At 36.4% G+C, this 21,929-nt stretch overlaps 1 protein-coding gene across 1 annotated transcript in view; it reads left to right on the plus strand.

Annotated features, from left to right (window-relative positions):
* Nucleotides 1–1,277: 1,277 nt before the first annotated feature.
* Nucleotides 1,278–21,929, plus strand: part of LOC141406669 (terminal nucleotidyltransferase 5C) — a 502,050-nt gene continuing 481,398 nt past the window's right edge. Inside the window, exon 1 of the mRNA XM_073992551.1 lies at nucleotides 1,278–2,482. The gene's annotated coding sequence lies outside the window, so the exon portion shown is untranslated. The remainder of the gene's footprint in view (nucleotides 2,483–21,929) is intronic.

A 21,929-nucleotide genomic window follows, 5' to 3' on the forward strand; every position in this document is an offset into this window, starting at 1 on the left:
ATGGCGTCACCTTTAGGTGTTGTTGTGACACCTTTCCCAATCCATCGTATTTCCTGTATGGCAGCAATATCGGCCTTGTACTTTTCAAGTACGTCTGCCAATGCGAAGACTGCACCTTCTCTATAAAGAGTGCGAACATTCCAGGTGCAGATTCGCAGATCATGGTCCTTAAAACGTTTGCGGGGTTCGTCAACTTTAGAGGGGTTTGTTTTCCCTTCAACGGGTGTTAAAGTCAGTTCCCCAGGTGGCACCACGGGGAGGTCAGTGTCCACTTGAGATGAAAGTGGGACCAAGATAAATCTTGGGCTTTGCCATGTTAAAACCGGTCAGGACCGTTCTTTGGTATCTTCCATCCCCTACGTCACCCATTGTTATAAATTATTGCAACTGGACCAGTTAGTATATGACGCATTTTATTTGTGCGTTACGCGTGCGCTACTACTATTCACGTACTGAAATTAAACAAGTTCAGATAATCCGAAATAATTCAAAAAAGAAATTCCCCAAATATTTTTCAGATTTCCCTAAAAATTCTCCACTTCGAATTATTTTCCCCATTTCAAAAAAAAAAAAAAAACAAAATCCTCAATTTGGGGAAAAATCCCCAATACTGACAACGACTGGGTCTAAAGACTTGCAAATCTATTCTGAGTTCAATTAGATTAAGCGATCCAAGATGTTGACAAAAAAACGCTTCATTTGCAATACTTTTGATCATATGGTGATCGGAAATGGGAGAGAAGAATGAAAATAAAACAGCAAATATATGGGGAATGAGCGTCAAATTGGAGTTCTCCTACCACACTTAGTTACTCAATATGTGAGTGAGGTAGGAACACTGTATGCGAGCGTGAGTACATACATACGGCACGTACATACATACGTATATACGGCAACAATGTTATTGCCGTATTCTTCCGTTTCTTTATTGTGTTCTTTTTCTACACAAAAGTTCCTCTTCCTCCCAAGCAAGAACTTATTCCACACTTTTAGAAAACCAAAAAAAGAGTTTTTTTCTTCGTTGATGTTTGCTTTGCCTTATTTTCGGCAAATTCTTGGTGATTATATTTGTATGTACATTGTACATACATATGTATGAATGTATGTATTTTCGTGTCTGTATATTTCATATGTTGAACGTATTTGGCATGGCTTTTACTTTGGTTTGTTGTTATTGTTGTTTATTTTAATTAAGAGAGTAGATTCTTTCTTCAAGTTTGTTTTCTCATCGCTGTTTTGTTTTTATTGTAATGATGTGTTTTCGTGTAGGTGTGTGTGTGTATATGTCTGGCTGTGTACGACGATGTGCCGGCCTCCTCTGCCTGCCTAATACATGTTAAGTTCGTTATTGTGCGATTTCTTACCGTAACAAAACCAACGTTCGTTCGTTAGTTGTTCGTCACATGTTCGACTCGTAAGACTAAAAACGCCGCTATAAACGCTTTTACTTCTGTAAAATATCATTTTTTGTACTTTTCGAGAAAATTTAGTAACAGCAACAACAATTACAACAACAACAGCGCAGCAAAATACAAAATAAGAAATAACGCAAAGTAAAACAGCTGTCTTATTTGATGTGTCTGCTACCGCCGTGTGTGCCCCAAACCGCTCATTTTTTCTACGTTTGGAATTGTTATTCAATTTGTTAAACTTTGTGCTTCTCGGTCAACATTACGGTGTGTGCTGAACGAAAAACAAATTAAAAACAAAATAAAAAAAATTAAAACAAAATAGAAAATCAAAACAACAACAAAACAAATAAGCAAAGAACATCCATCCATCCAAACGAAACTACTTAAAAGAAGAAATAAAGCATATTCTATTATAACAATAACGGTTATAAAACTTTTTCTTAGTTGAGAAAGAAAAGAAAATTTTTGGCGATTTTTCGTTGAATTGAAAGAGAGAAAAAGTTCGTCACCTTTGCAAAAAATCTTCTTTGAAATTGGCGATTTTCCACGTTCACGTTTTTTTTTGTTGGAAACCAAAAGTTGTTTTAATTTCCTTGTGTGAATTATTAAATCAATTGATAAATATAAACAAAATAAGTATAGCCAAAAGTCGAAAAAAATCCCAAAGTGTTTTTTTCCTTTTAATTTCAAAGTGATAAGAAATAAAAGTGAACTTAATCAAAGCAAAAAAATCCCATTGTATTTGAGATAATGCTCTACTATATAACCCAGCAAATTTTATAATAATAAAGTGCGATTGCGATTTCAATATTTCTATAAAATAAAAAAATAATATTTCTTTGATAAGAATATACCTAGTTCTTTAGAAAAATTATAAATAAAAAAATTATATCACTGCTTATGAAAAGCCAGTTAAAAAAAAATATTGCAAAATAATAAAAGAAAATATTTAATTCTATTTAACTATAAATAATAGATATTAACATTAAGCTATCTTAATACAATAGTAGTTATCATATCCCTGTGACATTTCTCTTTTTGGATATTTTTGTCTTCATTCAAAGAAAAAGGTAAGCTATTTTTAAATGTTGTAAACAAAATATAAAATTATATAGTAGAAATCTTTCAGCATTTCAGTTTACATTTCTACCTATCAACAAACATTGTAAACGATTGCAAATGAAATGAAATTCGTGATTTTTGCCACCATTTTTCTTTTTTTTGTACAATGTAGTTTTCACATTGTCTTGTATTAGGGTTGCCAAATGCCCATTAAACGTACAGATGTTGATCACACACAACAAAAAAGTGGATTGATATTTTAACTGCAGACCTACTAAAGCCATTTCACATCTAACAGTTTTTAAGAAATATGCGTCATTTAAGTTATCAATTGCACTGAATATGAATAAATGGCGTATTTGCTCCAAATAGTCTTGTGCAAGATTATGAAAATTTTAATGACGGTATTTTGAGTTTATGGATACGAAGTGAGAAAGGGAGCTTTTTCACTTGAAACCTAAAAAAATGCATGTGAAATTTTCAATATCTGACATAAGAAATACTGGCTTTAGGTGCAATTGTAAAATAGGTTCTACGTAACCACAGACTAATAGCGGGTGTTATTCGGAACGTAAATTCCCCGTGAGTTTTCTTACTTTCTCCATTTTTCTTTCGGAATAAATTTAGGTATTACCACGATTAAAAAAAGTGGACATTCATCCAAGAACATATAAAAATCACAAAGGATTTATTTATTGACATTTTGAGAATATGCATCAAAGATTCCAGATATTTTTTGTATAGGGACAAAATATATGAACAGCAAAAAGGGATGCCAATGGGCTCCCCTATAATTGCAGATATTGTCATGGAAGATCTACTTGACACAACAATGCAAAACATAAAAATCAAACCAAGAATATTAACCAAATATGTAGACGACGTATTTTGTATTGTGCAGAAAAATGAAATCGAGAATACATTAAAGCTATTAAATGAGTTCAACAGCCAATTAAGATTTACAATGGAGTGTGAATCAAACAACCAGCTTGCTTATCTTGATTAAATAATTCATAGAAAAGGTCATTCAATCTATTAGGCTGGTACCAAAAGCCCTCTGCCTCGGGAAGAATCGTGAATTTTCAGCAAACCAGGTAAATAAAAATAAATACGGCAAAAATTTCATACATAGGGTTTTCAACATTAGCGACAGCATCTTCCACGCAAGGGATGAAAAGAAAGTAAGACAAATATTTAAAAGGAATAACTTTCCAGTCAGAACGATTAATGATTTAATAAGACAAACCAAAACCAAAATCCCTAATTGCCATGATGCAGCACCGAATATATATAAGAGACCTTCATATATTCCAGGATTTTCAGAGAGATTTTACATGTCTAATTTATACAACAAGGAAAAGTACCAATTGGCATTAAAAAGTTGTAACACTAACCAAGTCTTTTTTATCAAGTCAAAATTAAGAATGGCTAATGACGACAAATCCAATGTCGTTTATAAAATTGGATGTAATGGAAATAAGTTCAATGTATACTAAAAGGTATACATTGGCACTACAAAAACTAAATTAAAAACCAGGCTTAGTTCGCACAAATCCGACCAAAAGGTAAAAAACAAACCGGCAGATCAAAAAATTGCACTTACAGCACACTGCACTTCCAAAGGCCAAACTCCTAATTTGAAGGAAGTGCAGATTTTGACACAGTGAAGCAATTACAAGAGGAGATACTATAAGCTTGAAATGCTCCACATCATTAATGAACCGACGGAAAAAAGGATGAACTTTAAAAGAGGCACAGAACACTGTGCATCAATATATAGAAATGTCATAGGAAAACATAAAAATGGCAAAAACTTCAGTTAGTAGTCATCTGTGAAGAAAGAGGTCATCATGAAGATGCTCGTCGAAGGCGATCGAAATATCGGAAATAAATACAAATATAAAACAAAATAAATGTTTGCTTTATTATAGGGACTTTGAGCCGAAAAATAGATTGAAAGAAAAACTTAATTGCTTTCGTCAATAACTGTAATGTATTTTTCCAGAACTGAACTAATTTTTACTATTTTTGTCGATATCATAAAGGAACAAGGCCGCGTCCGAACGTTTTATATCCTGCACCATGAACTGTATTGAAGTAAATAAGAACAATTAATTACCTATCGTTTCTGAAAGTACTAAGCTTTTACTCTTATTCCTAGCAGGAGCAGAATTTCTTAACTAAAAGAGCTCATATGGAGCGTCATCATAGCTCTTTCCAAAATATCCCAGCGAAAAATCCTTACTAAATAATGGGTTTTTATAGTACTAACTACTGTTTGTATGTTTTTCTATTATTAGAACTGTTGAGGTGGGAATTTGTTTTAATTTCGACACACTTCATATTTATACATATAAGTTGGTTTTGGCCAACAATTAATTCCTAGAACATTTTTTGCTAATATTTTGCAAGCTTGTTTGATGCCTTGCCAACAGTTTTGGGGGTTTGCAATAAGACGTGGAAGTAGGCTTTGGTTGTATGCTGTTACTACAGCTGGATCCTTCAGCCGTGCTGTAGTATATTTTTCATTCAGAAGTGATGAATTTGGTTTCTTGTATTATGCTCCGGTGATTCCCATGTATATTTGTGGATATGTTTGTGCGGGAACTTTAGTCCCACCGATAAAAAAAAATCGATGGCCATATTTTCCCATGACCGATTGCAGGTTCTCGTTGTCTGTTCCTATTTTTGCATTGAAATCGCTCATGCCCATTTGTATATCACCGATAGACAGGGAGTACGTAATTGCATCGAGTTCATTGTAGAAGTCATCTTTAATATCATTTTCATCCGGTTCTGTCGGGGCGTAGCACTGTATGATGTATATGCTACTGAATTTACATTTAAATCTTGCTGTGAGGATTCTATTTGATACCGCTTTGTATTCAATCAGTGCCCTCCGAGCTTTAGGAGATATAATTAAACCTACGCCTTTTATTTTGTGAGTTGTGTTGCAAGAATGTATAAAGGAGTATCCGTTGAGCAGTTTTACTTGTTCTTTTGAACTCCGACTCCATCGCACTTCGCTTAGACGCAATATGTCGATATTTTACGAGGCAATTTCTTTTCCGATTTGCTTAACTCTTGCTGGTTCGTTCCAGGTGCCAATCATAAACCTTTCCTTAAATCCAAAAGTCGTCATCATTAGGTTCTTGTTGTTTGAATCTGAATTTGTTAATGTTTCTGTAATCAGTTTAATTTAAGACGTGCGGCTGATTGGACCACAGCGTCCGATCCTAGCGTTAGGTCTGCCAACGAACCCTCTAGGCCGGGTCGCCTTCTCACTTTAGCTATCAACAAACGGCTGTCTGTTTGATATTACCGGGGAATACTTGATATAAAATTGGAAGTAGTGAGCTGCTTGGAAAATTCGACAAATGAATCATCTCTGGACACTCCCAAGTGAATGACGATCAGAGACTTTCCGTACCGAAGTACACATCTGAGAAGATCCCCATTCCCCATTTTGGTGATGGTCGGGTAGTATTCAGGGGTTATAATGGGCAAAAAAAGGTCAACGTTTTATTTCAAACCGAATATCACTCTTCTGTAAGAGGTATATCGAAAGCAAAAACTGGCAAGGAAAGTAGAAAATATCACCCTTACAACGATGTGAAGTAAGTTATCATAGGTGGTCAAACAACAGAGATATCGCAACAGTCGGTAATGCATCGCTCTCCTCATTTTTTTGTGCAATCACACTACAGGTCGGAATTTGATCGGATCGTCACGAAATTTGTGGGGATTGATGGAGGTCTCTCAGAGAAAGCAGCCTGTTGATGGTTGGCGTGCATCCCACTTTTTTTTAATTCAGTATTTATTTACATTCATTAAATACAAATTTTGAAATCGCTTCGCGCCTCTGATGGCAATATTGGAGCGAATAGGCAACCAAAAATAATACTGGAAACAAATACTGTTATACAATATAACTAATATTTTTAAATGTTACTATCGTTACACTTGTTTATGTATAGGTGAAAAACAACAATCACGTACACTGTGAATGAGGGAGAATGGCAAAAGCAAAACAAATCAGTGGGCGACCGCATTATACAGATGGGCGACCCTGATTTAAAGATATCCTCCTTTGGCTCTCCTCGCAAAATTTCACCTTCATAGCAGGCAGTGTATGCAAAACATACAGCGGCTCTAGCGCAAATTATCGAAAGACTTCGTCGTACTGGAGAGAATCATTATTAACAACAGGTTTCGCCAAGCTCAATACCTGTGACAACCAGCCACCTCATCTACGACAGACGTAAACTTACCCTTGTGCTGCTGGGTTCCTTCATTTTGAGACCTTTAGGTCGATGAACTTCACTCAGAGGTTCCACGCTTCTATAGACGATTTTAGCTCCTTATTTAAGAAAGCAGGAGAGGCGTGTCAATACCATTGCTTTCTCATCACGCGTCTGACAGGATACATTTCTCTCCTCAATTTCGTTTCCCATAGATATTAGAGCATCAACACTGATTTCATCTGCAGGTTCCCAACTCGTAATTTTCTTCTGTAGGGGTGTAATCTAAAGTTATCTCTGGTAAATTCTACCTTCCTGGAAAAGAGAAGTAAACTCACAAATTGATATTTTGTAGATGACTGGCGTAGCCCAGTTGCTTTTGTACCATTTACAAATGGCCCTTAAGATTCAATCGATTCCATGCCATGCACCCAAAAATCGTCATAACTTGGCAACCCAGCTTTGCCATCTTTCTGAATTACCTCTGCTTCCATCACAATTGCTTGCTTGCCTCTTCTTGTTTATTGTTTTGAACGGCATTGCCTGCCGCCACTATTATCAAAATAGTTGGCGGTAAGTTGTTTTTGTTTTTTTTTCATCATTTCTTCTTTCTTTCATTAGACCTCGTGTTTTTCGTTTTATCGCCAAAAGACAAATAAAATGAATTTTTGGTAAATTTAGTGGATTCGTGTGCGTTTGTGTTTATTTTGTTGCCCTAGACCAATTAAGTTATTCAAACTTCTTCTATTTTATTCTTATTTCCACTTTCTTTTTATTGCGAATTTATTTACAAATGAAGAGATAAACGGAGTAGGTTTTAAAACCAGAGTTTCAACTCTTTTTCTATGAAATGCAAACGGTAAAGGTAAAATAATATGTGAAATGAAAAAGAAATGTGAAGATCAAATGTAAAATTATTGATTCCAAGTTTTGAATGTCATGGAAAATCTATTGGCGTATCTAGAATCAAAAGTGAACATCACAAGAATGGGAGAAAACATCCGTAGAAACATGTCGCATGTTGGTGGAATCGATACCTAAATGCTTAAGGCCTTGGTATATAAACTGCCTCGCCTGCTCTCCTTGCTTGCTTCTGATAAAAGAGTAAAAGATAAAAAGGGCAACCCAGTTCGAAATCACCTCGGCCTTCTTTATTATTTTAGTTTTGTTATGTCAGAAATGCCGCAGGAAAGCAAGGCAAGCAGGCGAGGCAGCTTATGTATGTACCCAAGCCTTTATAGCCCCGATAGTATAATGTATAGTTATCGATATAAATAAAATACTGTAAAAACAAGCATATTTTTTGAGTCAAAATTTGTTAGGTTGCTGATTTTTTCAATATCTTGATAACCACAAATATGGTTGCCATGGTGGCTCCTTTTTAAAGATTCAAAATACTTAATTGAGTCACTGTATGCATCCAGTTTGAATTTACGACATCATTGGTATCCTATTTATGTTCTTATACGTTGGACATTGTCCTTAAATAGCTACTTGTGTGTGCGTATTCGAAATGAATTCAAGCAAAACAAAAGTTTCCCTTTCTAAAGTTCTGAGATTCTCTTGTTGCAGCTGTTAATCATTGCATTGCAGTGGAAATTGCCTCCAGTCTAAAGAAACTAGAAATGCATCCCTTATTACAAAATACGATAGCCGTTGCTACATGCACTACATATGAATGTATTTACTACATACATTTATATGTTTGTATGTATTTGTCAGGTTGCACTATAAGATTTCAAAACTAAAGATGATACTTGTGAAATATGTTTCTAAATATATGTATATACATACATATGTATAGATATTCCCCTAATTGCGTTATCAATAATTAACATCATTAAACTGGGGTATTTCCCATGTTTATTTTCTTACTTATTCATGACCACAGTAAACTTTTTTTCAACTGAGTCTTTGTAATGTAAACTCATAAACGTTTACTCGTGCTGACTAACCAGCGGTCTTCTATTTTTGCTACATACTACGCTATGTATTCATATGTCACATTTCGTAAAATACAATCTAAGGACCCAAAAAATCATAGGTTGTATTAAAAAATATCACAGCACATGAATTAAATCCGACCTAGAGACTCTGGAATTCACTTCTCCTCTACATTTACGAAGGCTATTTAGGATTATCCTCCGATCATATATGTATATCCAGAAATTACTTCAATATTTGCTCTTATGTATGAAATAGACAAAGTGCGGAAATATGCAGTGATCACTACATGCTTGTGGCTGAAAAGTAGTCAAATACAGAGAAAGGTACGGCATTGACAACCTTCAAAACAAGAAACAAATTTTCTGAAAGAATCTCTGCAATACTTTACAATGACGATATCTCTCGGAACAAAATTTCTAGAGACTCGAAAGGAGCGTCATCAGATACACACATTGAAAGTGCATGTTAAGACATCTTAGGTGTACAGCAGAGTAAAACTCGAAAATGGATTTGACATGCCAGCTGGAATCTCATTACATCTAGAGGATTTTTAAAAATCGAGCAATTAAAGCTTGTAGAAAGGACAAAAGGTTATTCATAGACGAACTTGCCACTCTAGCTAACGACGCTGCTAGTAAAATGACACTAAAACCGTTTATAAACTTAATAAGAAGCTTACTGGAAAGGATTTTTCATCAGATCGGCCAATTAAATCCAAAGATGGAACTCTCATTTCGAATACAGAAGATCAACTAATAAGATGGCGAGACCACTTCATGGAAACTCTGAACAACTATCCCAATACCTCCTCTATTCTCGACTCAACAGAAATTATAGCGCCACCACCTCTCGATATAAACACCAGTTGTCCCGATGTCCTTGACATTGAAAATGCTATTAGGAAACTAAAACATAATAAATCATCAGGTTACGATCCCATACCTCCAGAAATATTAAAATGCTGCCCCGACAAAATGGCAAAAATATTCCACCCACTCATAAAAAAAAATCTGGGAAGAAGAAAAACTACCAGAAGACTGGCTAGAAGGAATAATAATTAAAATCCCAAAAAAAGGAGATCTTTCTCAGTGTAAGAACTACAGGGGAATATCACTGCTATCAATACCATCAAAAATTCTGACACAAATCCTTTTAAACAGGATAAGCGCAACAATTGAATCTAAACTTCGTAAGCAGCAGGCAGGATTTCGAGCAAATAAATCATGCATTGATCACATAAATACACTCCGAATCATAATGGAGCAGACAAAAGAATGGCAAACCCACATATATCTAACCTTCTACTACTGCTTTCGACAGTGTTTACCGTCAAAACATTTGGAGTATTCTTAACTCGCTTACCATCCCCAAGAAATTGACCAATCTCATAAAAGCTCAATACGAAGACTTTAAATGCAGAGTTCTACACAATGGTCGCCTCTCTGAACCGTTCACTCCTATGTCGGGTGTAAGACAAGGCTGCTTACTTTCACTCATTTTATTCCTGCTGGTCATCGACAAAGTCCTTACTGACACAATTAATCATAAAAATCGAGGAATTCAGTGGACTTTAACGGAGAACCTAGAGAACCTGGACTATGCAGATGACATATGTCTTTTGTCCACAAAACACAGCAATATGCAGTCAAAAATTAATGACTTAGTAACAGAGTCAGCTAAAGCAGGACTTAAGATCTATATAAGTAAAACAAAAGCACTAAACACGAAATCCATAAAGGCAAACCCCTTTTTTATTGGAGACGAACCGATTAAATTCGTGGAGAAATTCTGTTATCTCGGAAGTATAATTGCAATCGAAGGCGGAGGGGAAGCCGACATCGTAAGTAGAATTGGCAAAGCTAACGGAGCTTTCAATCAATTACGATGTATCTGGAACTCCTCAGTTATATCCACGAATACCAAAATAACTATATTCAAGTCGAACGTTCTATCAGTATTGCTTTACGGATGTGAAACCTGGTTGACAACAATAGCATTAAGTTCGAAGCTACAGTCATTTACAAATCGATGTCTTCGATACATTTTAAAAATTTGGTGGCCAAATGTCATAACCAATTCCGATCTCTACCAAAGGTGCAGTATCGATCCATTAACAACCATCATACAAAGGAGAAAATGGAAGTGGATAGGGCACACGCTGAGGAAAAATAACGATGAACTATGCCGGCAAGCCCTAGATTGGAATCCCCAAGGGAGGAGAAAAAAGAAGACCTAAAACTCCTGGAAAAGAAGTCTTATGAAGGAGTTAGAAAGCACCGGAAAATCATGGAGCGAAATAAAAGCACTAGCAAATGACAAAACATCCTGGAGGTTGTTTGTAGAGGCCCTATGCTCCTCAAGGAGTTAAACGGAAAAGAAGAAGAAAGAATTAAAAGCTGTAATGGCTGATAAAGCTGCGGTAATGCCCGGTCACTTTCCAAATAAATCATAAACAACTAAGAAACGATAAGAATGAATATTATATTAAGATGTCCAGCGATGCTCAATTGACTGCTAACATGGGTAACATGAAAGACCTATAAAAAATAATAAGGAAACTAAGTAAACCAAAAATGCATTATACAAAGCCCATTTTAGATGAAGATGGAACCTTAAAAAACCAACAAACATGAGCAAGTCGCGGTCTGGAAAAAACATTTTGAAAAGACACTCAACATAATTCACGATGAAAATATTGAAGACTTCATCATACAAAGGCACCACAATACTAATCAACGTATACGAGTAAGTATAGTTCACCTAGCCTGACAAAAGTTAAGAATGCAGTAACTCAGTCATGACCAAAAAGAGAACGGAGAAAATGTGAATGTATTCAAAACATTGGCAACTTATAACAGTGTGTTAGTAAGTTTGTATTCACGCAAGCTGTAAGCAAGCAATAATTTGTACGCTCTTTCTGGGCATTCGGGTCGTGTGCGTGTAAACTGCCGAAAATCATCGGCACCGCCGTGCCAAATGTGACCATGCTTGCAGTAACTGCTTTTAAAAACGCTAAAGCGATGGTTTACCAGCTGAATGTTTCAAAGTCAATCTGGCTGCTATTGCAAAAATACTTTACAAACTTTTCGAATATATTTGGAAGCAGAGGACATCCCCACTCGATGAAAAGAACCAATCATAATAAAACTACCGAAAAAAGGAAATCTAAATTTATGTGATAACTGGCTCGGAATTTCAATAACACACTGTCACAAAAATCTTGAATAAAATTACATTAGAGCGAATTGCGGAACCGTTGCACAAACTTATCTCTCCAACACAAACCATATTCATGACTCATAGAAGCTGTATTATTATTATTAATATCCAGGTTCCTAGGTGGAACATAGGGCCACAACAAAATTTTTCCAATTATTTCTATTTAAAGCTAAAATTTTATTTTCATTCCATGATTTATTCGCCTTCCTCAGTTCTTCTAAAACTTGCCGTCTCCACGATAGCAAAGGTCTACCTCTACGGCGGCTACCTTGCGGGTTTCACTCAAGGGCTTCTTTGACAATATTTCCTTCTTGTTTCCTCAGTGTATGACCGATCCATCTCCATTTTCTTAGTCTGATTTCCTTGACTGTTGTAATCACATTAGGCCAATGTATTCTCAATTCTTCTTAAGCATCTATTGACGAATGCCTGGAGTGAGTTCCCTATTCCTGAGGACATGTTCCATGTTTCGCATCCGTACAATAGGACAGATTTTACATTTGAGTTGAATAAACGTATTTTTGTACTACGTCTGATTTGCGATGATCTCCATATATTGTTGAGTGCTCCGAATGTTTGTTTTGCCTTTCGCATGCGGCTATTTATATCTACTTCAGAGCCTCCTGTCGACGTTAACATACTGCTGAGATAGATAAATTCTTCTACTTCTTCCAAAGGGGTGTTGTCCAAGGTTAATGGTGTTGCGTTTCCAGCATTGATGCGCATGTATTTAGTCTTGGATACATTTATATGAAGGCCAGCTCTCTGCGCATACTCCTGAACTTAATTGATTTGATGTTGCATGTTTGAGTTCTGATGCGACAAAAGGCATATATCATCAGCGTAGTCTAAATCAGTCAATCTGCCGTTTAAACCCCAAATGATGCCGCCAAGCTCCCGCGTCGCAGCAGCCATCACCGTATCTAGAACAATGTTAAAAAGGAGCGGCGATAATACGCATCCTTGTCTTACTCCTGCACATATTTTAATTCTCTGGCTAGTTAAGCCGTCGTGCAAAATTCTGCAGTATGAGTCATCATAGAGAGCTTTAATAAGGTCGATTATTTTTGTTGGAACGCCCTTGCATACTAGGGACGCCCATATGGCATTGTGGGATATAGTGTCGAATGCTTTTTGAAAGTCTATGAACGTTAGATACAATGATGATCTTAGTTCTATAGATTGCTCTATGATGATTCTTAGAGTATTTATGTGATCCACACAGGAATTGTTTTGTCGAAATCCAGCATGCTGCTTTCTTAGTTCGGGTGCAATTGCTGATGAAATTCGGTCGTTTAAAATATATGTAATTGTTTTATTTGCCATGCTCAAAAAAGTTATGCCTCTGTAGTTTGATCATTGAGAATGATTGCCTTTTTTTTGCACATTTATTACCAGTCCTTCCTTTAGGTCGGATGGCAATTCCCCAGTACACCAAAAGTTGTTGACGACTGGATGTAAGATCAATGCACTTGTGAGTTGGTTTGCTTTTAACATTTCAGGTGCGATTTCGTCAATGCCTGCTGATTTACTATTTTTTAAAGATGATATGGCATGACATATTTCGTCATTGGAAGGAGGTGCTGTGCTTATGTCGTCTCTTGTCTCGTGATGCTCACAGTTGCAGATATTTGAATTCCAAACTGTTTGGTTTATGGACAGAATGTTGGTATAGTGATGTACCCATACATCGAGTTGAGATTGGCTGTTTGTGTGTGATGTTCCATGTGGGCCAACTAAAGGTTTACCTTTTGAAAATTTTGTCTTTTTTCCACTGAGCTTCTTTATTGTTTGGTACATTTCTTTTGTTTTGTTGGATGATGCTGCAGTTTCCGCTTGTACTGCCATATTTTCTGCCCAATGTCTTTTGTCGTTTCTGGCACTTTTTTATCTTTCTTATCCAACTCATTGTAGTGTCTGTTTAAGGTAAGTTTTATCGATCTTGTTCTGGCTGCGTTTAGTTGAGACTTTATGTTTTTCAGCAGTTCGATGAGCATCCACGTATCGTCTGATATCCAGCATTTCCTGGGTGCTCTCGTGGCAGTTAGATATTCGGCGGCTGTTTCTAAAATTGTGGACTTAGCCTTTTCCCAGTAAACATTTACGTTAGAACTTTCGACGGCTTGTAATTCGGCATATTTTGCATCGAGTTTCCTTGAGTATCTGTTTCGCACGGTCTCCTCTTGTAGTTTGGCAACATCATATGGTGGTCTACGTTTTTTTGTTCTTTCTGTTCTAATTGCAGCTACCTTAAACCTGAGTGTTCCTATCAGTAGATGGTGGTCGCTACCTACATCTGCTCCTCTTTTTACACACACATCCAGAAGTGACCCTCTCCATGTTTTACTGATGGCGATGTGGTCTATCTGATTTTCCGTCAAACAATCCGGAGATATCCATGTGGCTTTGTGAATTCTCTTGTGAGGGAATAGTGTACCACCTATCACAAGAGCGTTGCTGGCGCATGTTTCTGCCAAAAGTGTACCATTTTCGTTCATTCTTCCTATGCCGTGTTTGCCCATTACACATTCCAAATTTCCATTATCTGGTCCTACTTGGGCGTTGAAATCGCCCATTAAGATCTTTATATCTCCTCTGTGGGTTGCATCTAAAACATTTCTGAGCTGGCTGTAAAAAGCACTCTTGTCGGAATCTTCGGCGTTCTCAGTTGGGGCATAGCACTGTATCACGGTAAGGTATCTAGCGCGCGTACGAAATCTTGCTGATATTATACGATCCGTATGGGGTTTCCACTCAGCAAGTTCTTCCTTGGCATTTTCGGAAAGGAGAAGCCCAACTCCACTAGATCTTGGCTGTCCAGGGGGTTTTCCCGAGTATAAAAAGGTTACATTATCGGTTGCTGAAAATTCTCCATTGTCCGGCCATCTTGTTTCGCAGAGGCCAATGAGTTTTAGGTTATATCTGCAGAACTCTTTTGTTATCTGGGCAAGTTTTGAGGGTTCAAGCATTGTGCGAATATTCCATGTTCCAAATCGTGTCCTTGTTTTCATTCCAAAGGTCGTCGTCGAGCGGGGTTCTGATTGTTGTATCTTCTTGTGGTTTAGATCATATCAAAACTATCCGTATATTGATTGAACAGTCTGAAGATTACAATACAACAATCTACATTACTTTTGTAGATTTTAGGAAGGCCTTTGACGCACTTAAGGCCAGAGCAGTATCAACCGTCGCTTGCTTCCCCAAATGTCAAATTATAAAGGAATGCCAGATCCTTTTTGCAAATCCGCCTGTGTGTTTCGATAGCAAAGAAGTTTGTTCCCAAGTTTTTCTAGATGTTAGTCAAGCCTTTGACAAAGTATAGCACAAGGGGTATTCAAAATATTAAAATCATACGTGGGGGTATTGTTCTTTAAGGTTAAACTTACTCTTCACTAAAACTAATAAGGGCATGCGGGCCCCTGTATATGAGATACACAAATGTTATGCCACTAACGTCTGAATCAGAAATTGCTACTTAATATCAAGTCAATCGACAATGGGACATTTCTTTTAAGTATTTCCCTAGCTTAGCTTTACTTTGGGAGTAATGTGCTACTTGGTTCTATTCGCAACGATATAATGTTTTTCGTAGACCTTTCCATACGAGTACTAAATGGCTTAAAGAAGTCGGAAATCACAGCGCTGACATTTATGGATCTGATGCAGTCATTGATATGCATATTGATCTTCCGATAAGAAGTTCCATTGCTTTTAAATACATTCTATGCCGCCTAATTCCGTTACACCCCATTATAGAAGAAATCACAATAAATCAAATCAATACTTCGCAAATAAAACTAATAATCTTTGACGTCTACCAGTTAAAAGAATAAAGAAATAAACGGTTATCAAAGCAACAAAAGCAAGACATGGCATTTTACGCGATATGCAGAATAGTACTGGGTTTTGTCAAATTAAAAGAGGGAGAGGTGGTAATTGCAGAAAATAAATCGCTGTGTTCGTTTTTTTACAAGTTATCTTATCAATATGGAGTACCAAAACGAAATAAAAAAACTACTAAAAAAGAAGTAAATAAATCAACCCAATTTCTGAAAGTAAACAACTACACGGTATTGGGAAATTTTCAAAAAAGTCAAGTCAATGATAATAACAATAACAACAAGTTAATGCGTATATAAAAGAACAAATCCCAAATTATAATGTTTAATGATAGATGAGAAGAAAAAAAAAACGAAATAAAAGAATACATAACAATTTTGGAACTTGACTTTTATTGCATGCCAATTATTTGAGAATAATAACGGAAGCAATAACACACTTTATCGGGAAAAAGCAACACGTGGCAGCACGCATGTGATAAAACATGCGATAAAATTTCTTGTTTTATGTTTATCTATAGATCATCAAGAACTTTAAGGTGTATTTATTGAAAAAATATTTAATTGTCATCTAAGCAGATAACTGATACAACAGCTATTTGAAATATTTCTTTTTTTCATAATTGTCAGTAGCTGATATACAATCTCTAATTTAATTATAACCATGTTCAGCAAGTTTTTCTTATTAAAAAAAGTAGACACCAAAATAGTACCAAAAACATGCAAAAAACGCAAGTAGATCATAAAATCGAAACAAAATTAACGTTATGTCGATGTCGTCATTTATTATCAAAAGCTGGTCTTTAAATCAAAATTAACATATTTAACTAATTTTCATATACAATTATTATTTTAGACTATTTTTTGATTGCATAGATAAGAGATTAGAACAATTTGACAGTGAATGGAACGAAATGAAGAAAGAATATAATCATGTTCGTCATTGAATTATTATCGAAGATATTCCACAAAAGTTACGAAAATAAAATTGACAATTTGTTCAAATAAACCAATCTGTAGGGCCATTCCGTATTATTTAAAGACTGTCGAATTGTTATTTTTAAGGCCAGGTGTTGTGGTTTACAGTAACGATTTTGTTATTCAGTAATTGATGGAAAACAAGGTAATAAAAATGTATATTCCACGAAAATTCAAAAATTTTAATAAATACAAGTTGAATAAAGTTCCCGAGAGAATGTTCATTGAATTTCACGGTGTAAATGCTTTGTAATGAAACAAAAACTACTACTACTAAACGAAGTTGTACCTCTTAGGTGGAAATTATACATATCGGTCAATAGAAGCATCCTATTCTTTAGAAAGTGTTTATACAAGCAAAAAGGGTCTATAGAAGCACTATTTCCTTAAGAAAGTGTCCATAGAAGCACCGTTTCTGTCAGAAAAGGGCTATAGAAACACCCTTGCTTTTAGAAAGTGGCTATAGAAGTACCCTTTCTTTTAGAAAGGGGCTATAGAAGCACCCTTTGTTTCAGAAATGGGCTATAGAAGTACCCATTCTTTCAGAAAGGAGCTATAGAAGCAACCTATGTTTCAGAAAGGGGATATAGAAGCACCCTTGAAGCACCCTTTTTTCAGAAAGGGGCTTAAGAAGTACCCTTTCTTTCAGAAAGTGGATATAGAAGAACCCATTCTTTCAGAAAGGGGCGAATAGAAGCAACCTTTGTTTCAGAAAGGGGCTATAGAAGCACCCTTTGTTTCAGAAATGGGCTATGGAAGTACCCATTCTTTTAGAAAGGGACTATAGAAGCATCCTTTCTTTTAGAAAGGGGCTAAATACGCAACCTTTCTTTCAGAAAGGGGCTATAGAAGTACCCTTTCTTTCAGAAAGGAGCGAGAGAAGTACCCTTTCCTTCAGAAAGGGGCTATAGAAGTACCATTTCCTTCAGAAAAGAGCTTATAGAAGCACCCTTTGTTTCAGAAAGTATCTATAGAAGCATCATTTGTTTCAGAAAGCGGTTATCGAAACATCCTTTCTTTCAGAAAGGGGCTATAGAAGCACCCTTGCTTTTAGAAAGTGGCTATAGAAGTACCCTTTCTTTTAGAAAGGGGATATAGAAGCGCCCTTTGTTTCAGAAATGGGCTATGGAAGTACCAATTCTTTCAGAAAGGGACTAAATAAACCTTTGTTTCAGAAAGGGGCTATAGAAGTACCCTTTCTTTCAGAAAGGAGCGAGGGAAGTACCCTTTCCTTCAGAAAGGGCTATAGAAGTACCATTTCCTTCAGAAAAGGGCCTATAGAAGCATCCTTTGTTTCAGAAAGGATCTATAGAAGCATGATTTGTTTCAGAAAGCGGTTATCGAAACAGCCTTTCTTTCAGAAAGGGACTACCGAAGCACCCTTTTTTCAGAAAGGGGCTTAAGAAGTACCCTTTCTTTCAGAAAAGGGCTATAGAAGCACCCTTGCTTTTAGAAAGTGGCTATAGAAGTACCCATTCTTTTAGAAAGGGGATATAGAAGCACCCTTTGTTTCAGAAATGGACTATGGAAGTACCCATTCTTTCAGAAAGGGATTAAATAAACAACCTTTGTTTCAGAAAGGGGCTATAGAAGTACCCTTTCTTTGAGAAAGGAGCGAGGAAAGTACCCTTTCCTTCAGAAAGGGGCTATAGAAGTACCATTTCCTTCAGAAAAGGGCCTATAGAAGCACCCTTTGTTTCAGAAAGGATCTATAGAAACATCATTTGTTTCAGAAAGCGGTTATCGAAACAGCCTTTCTTTCAGAAAGGGACTACCGAAGCACCCTTTTTTCAGAAAGGGGCTTAAGAAGTACCCTTTCTTTCAGAAAGGGGCTATAGAAGCAACCTTGCTTTAAGAAACTTGTTTCAAAAAGGGGCTATAGAAGCAACCTTTGTTTAGAAAGAGGCTATAGAAGCAAGCTTTGTTTCAGAAAGGGGCTATAGAAGTGTTTCAGAAAGGGTCTATAGAAGCATCCTCTCTTTCAGAAAGGGGCTATAGAAGTACCATTTCCTTCAGAAAGGGGCTATAGAAGTACCATTTCCTTCAGAAAGGGGCTATAGAAGTACCATTTCCTTCAGAAAGGGGCTATAAAAGTACCATTTCCTTCAGAAAGGGGCTATAGAAGTACCATTTCCTTCAGAAAGGGGCTATAAAAGTACCATTTCCTTCAGAAAGGGGCTATAGAAGTACCATTTCCTTCAGAATAGGTATATTGAAGCACCCTCTCCTTCAGAAAAGGTATATTGAAGCACCCTTTGCTTCAGAAAGAGCCTATTGAAGCACCCTTTCCTTCAGAAAGAGCCTATTGAAGCACCCTTTCCTTCAGAACGAGCCTATTGAAGCACCCTTTCCTTCAGAAAGAGCCTATTGAAGTACCCTTTCCTTCAGAAAGAGCCTATTGAAGCACCCTTTCCTTCAGAAAGGATCTATAGAAGCACCCTTTCCTTCAGAAAGGATCTATAGAAGCACCCTTTCCTTCAGAAAGGATCTATAAACGCACCCTTTCCTTTAGAAAGGATCTATAGAAGCACCCTTTCCTTCAGAAAGGGCCTATAAAAAAAAAGTTTCCTTCAGAAAGGGCCTATAAGTGCACCCTTCCCTTCAAAAATGGCCTATATAAGTACCCTTTGTTTCAGAAAGGGTCTATAGAAGCATCATTTGTTTCAGAAAGCGGTTATAGAAACACCCTTTCTTTCAGAAAGGGGCTTTAAAAGCCCTTTTCTTCAGAAAGGGTCTATAGAAGCACTCTTACTTTCAGAAGAAGCACCCTTTCCTTCAGGAAGAGTCTATAGAAGCACCATTTTTTGTTTTTTGATGATTTCGGCTGGCTGTGGTATTTGGAATACACCATACCTCTCTGAGTAAAACCTCTTCACGTCCGATGCGTGATTTTGGTTGCGAGCGACCCACACTTTACCATACTCCGTCGCCTTGACGTCAGGTGAGGGATCTTGTCTTTCCTCACCATCTTCGAAAGACGTAGAGATCTGGGTAATTATCTATCCGAGAGCGGCAAAGCTCGCATGGAAAGTTCCTTGGAACAGTCTCCTTTGCCTAGGTTGTGGTCAGGATTACTTCGGTAGTTTTGCAGCGTTCCGATCCTCTGGATATCTTATCCTCTTCGTCGCTTCCGAGGAAGTTTAGGCAGTGTTTTTGTTCAGCCACACCTGATTCCTGAACTTGAGCCCCTGATAGCTGCTTCTTTTCATAGTGCGCTTTGGAATGCTCTCGCTTAGTTGGTCCCCCATATTGTGAACAATATCTTTAGAGGGGACTTCCACGACGGTTGTGTTTGTGTGACTCTTTGCGGGGAACTTGAAAACATTACTTCTGTAATTGCGCAGCGTTCTGCTCCTCTGGTGATCTTTTCCTCTTCGTTCACCATCTTGTGAACAACCTCTTTAGGGGGATTGTGTTTGTGTGGCTTTGCCGTATTAAGTGTCCTAGCTGTTCCTGATTGTGTGGTCAAGATTGAAATTTATGTAACTTTACCCATTATCAATTAGTCTGGATATACACTGCGTTACAGAGCCGGAATGGCATTACCATAAGATGTTATAGTGGTTATTTATGTCATTAAAGGTATTTGGAGGCAGCAGGCATTCCGGTAATTGCCGCTCAAAAAGTGGCAGTCTTTTGATGACGCTACAAGTCGTTGAGTCAATCCAGATTCGGTGGCCGCGGAATTGCATAAATCTTATGTAGTTGTATCGGATACATATATGTAAGTCTGACTGTGAACAGATTTTCAACTGCGCCGATCTTTTATTTTCCGCTTTATTCTGAATTTAAACTCTCTCTGCCATTTCAAGGAGAGCATGGGAAACTCAAGGAGGTATCTACGTTCAGAATAAGTCTGTATAACCGCAGGAGTGGACAAATTTTAAAATTGGCAATAAAGGAACAACACACGGACCAATTTCTAACTGTTTTAGGTGTGCCTTTGGGGTCTAAAATAAGTATTTTCATTTCTTTTCTCTAAACTTTCATTTTACAACGTAAATAGAACATTAGTTCCAAACTGCGACGATTTTATCTGTCAAAACAATTTAAACGTGGAGTTTTAGATATTTATAATTGTTGTTATTGTAAAATTTATTATCAGCACGTTTTTGCATGACCATTGTTAAATGTTAGTGTTGTGAGTTTGAGTTTTTTGTTTTGTATAATTAAATTGTTTTAGTTTTTGCAATTCATTTTAAAATTTCTCTAAATGCCAGTTTTTTATATTTTGAGGTTGTGGATTGAGAATTTTTTGCGACTGATAGATAAATCTCAACACCGGGTGGGTGGTTGCTTGTTGATGTAAACAAATGTGGCAGTAAATATGTTTCAATGTACCGAAATTATACATATTTACATACATAAATTAGTATGTAGTATGAATATGTGTAGAATCAAGATTTTGCGGTTAGTGCTGTTTACTTTCTATAATTTTTTTTATTATTTTCCACCTTGCTTTTGTTTTGCATTCGGGTGGGTTATTGGTGTGATGTGGTTTGATCATCAGTCGAACGAACAACTGTAATTTAACATCGCACATGTTGAAAACAAAACACAATAACAATTGTTATTCAAAATTATCTAAACAAAGCGGTCACCTGAAGTCTAGCGTGTTATTATTTTTTTGCCATTGACCGAGTGATGGTTTGTGCTTGTGGACTTTCCCAGTTAATGGGCTGCTGTAATTAATAATATTTTATGAATTGTGAACAACAACAAAAATATTAAAACATAAATAATTTTTTGTTATTAGTTTTAAAGACGAAAAATTGCGATAATGATATGTAGCGACTTGGTAATTGCCCTACTAATCTTCTGCTAAAAGGTGCTAAAAATTATAGTTTTGTCGTTCAGGAAGGAACTAAAGTATAGGAACCCTGAAAAATGCCTTGCAAAGAGAATGGGGAAAAATTCAGATATCTTGCCCCGAAAATTTAGTTAAATCTTTGCCAAAAAGGCTAAAAGCTGTAAGGGATAACAAAGGATGTCATACCAAGGGCTGAAACCCTAAAAAATCCTCTTTGTTTCATGAAACTTTTAGAGTGCATACTTTTCACTGTGAGGTAGAAATCGATGTTGTTTAACCATTTCTATTTTTTATCTAAATTTACCAGAATTTCGTTAATTTTATTTTATTATATTTAAGTTAAGACCCTAATGTAAAAATATAAAAAAGAATGAAATCGCTATCATTAATTAACTCTTAGCAATCGCAGTTTTAATAAAAG

Source organism: Musca autumnalis, unplaced genomic scaffold (genome assembly GCF_047663935.1).
Source record: "Musca autumnalis isolate F117 unplaced genomic scaffold, ASM4766393v1 scaffold_5, whole genome shotgun sequence".
Lineage (NCBI taxonomy): Eukaryota > Metazoa > Arthropoda > Insecta > Diptera > Muscidae > Musca > Musca autumnalis.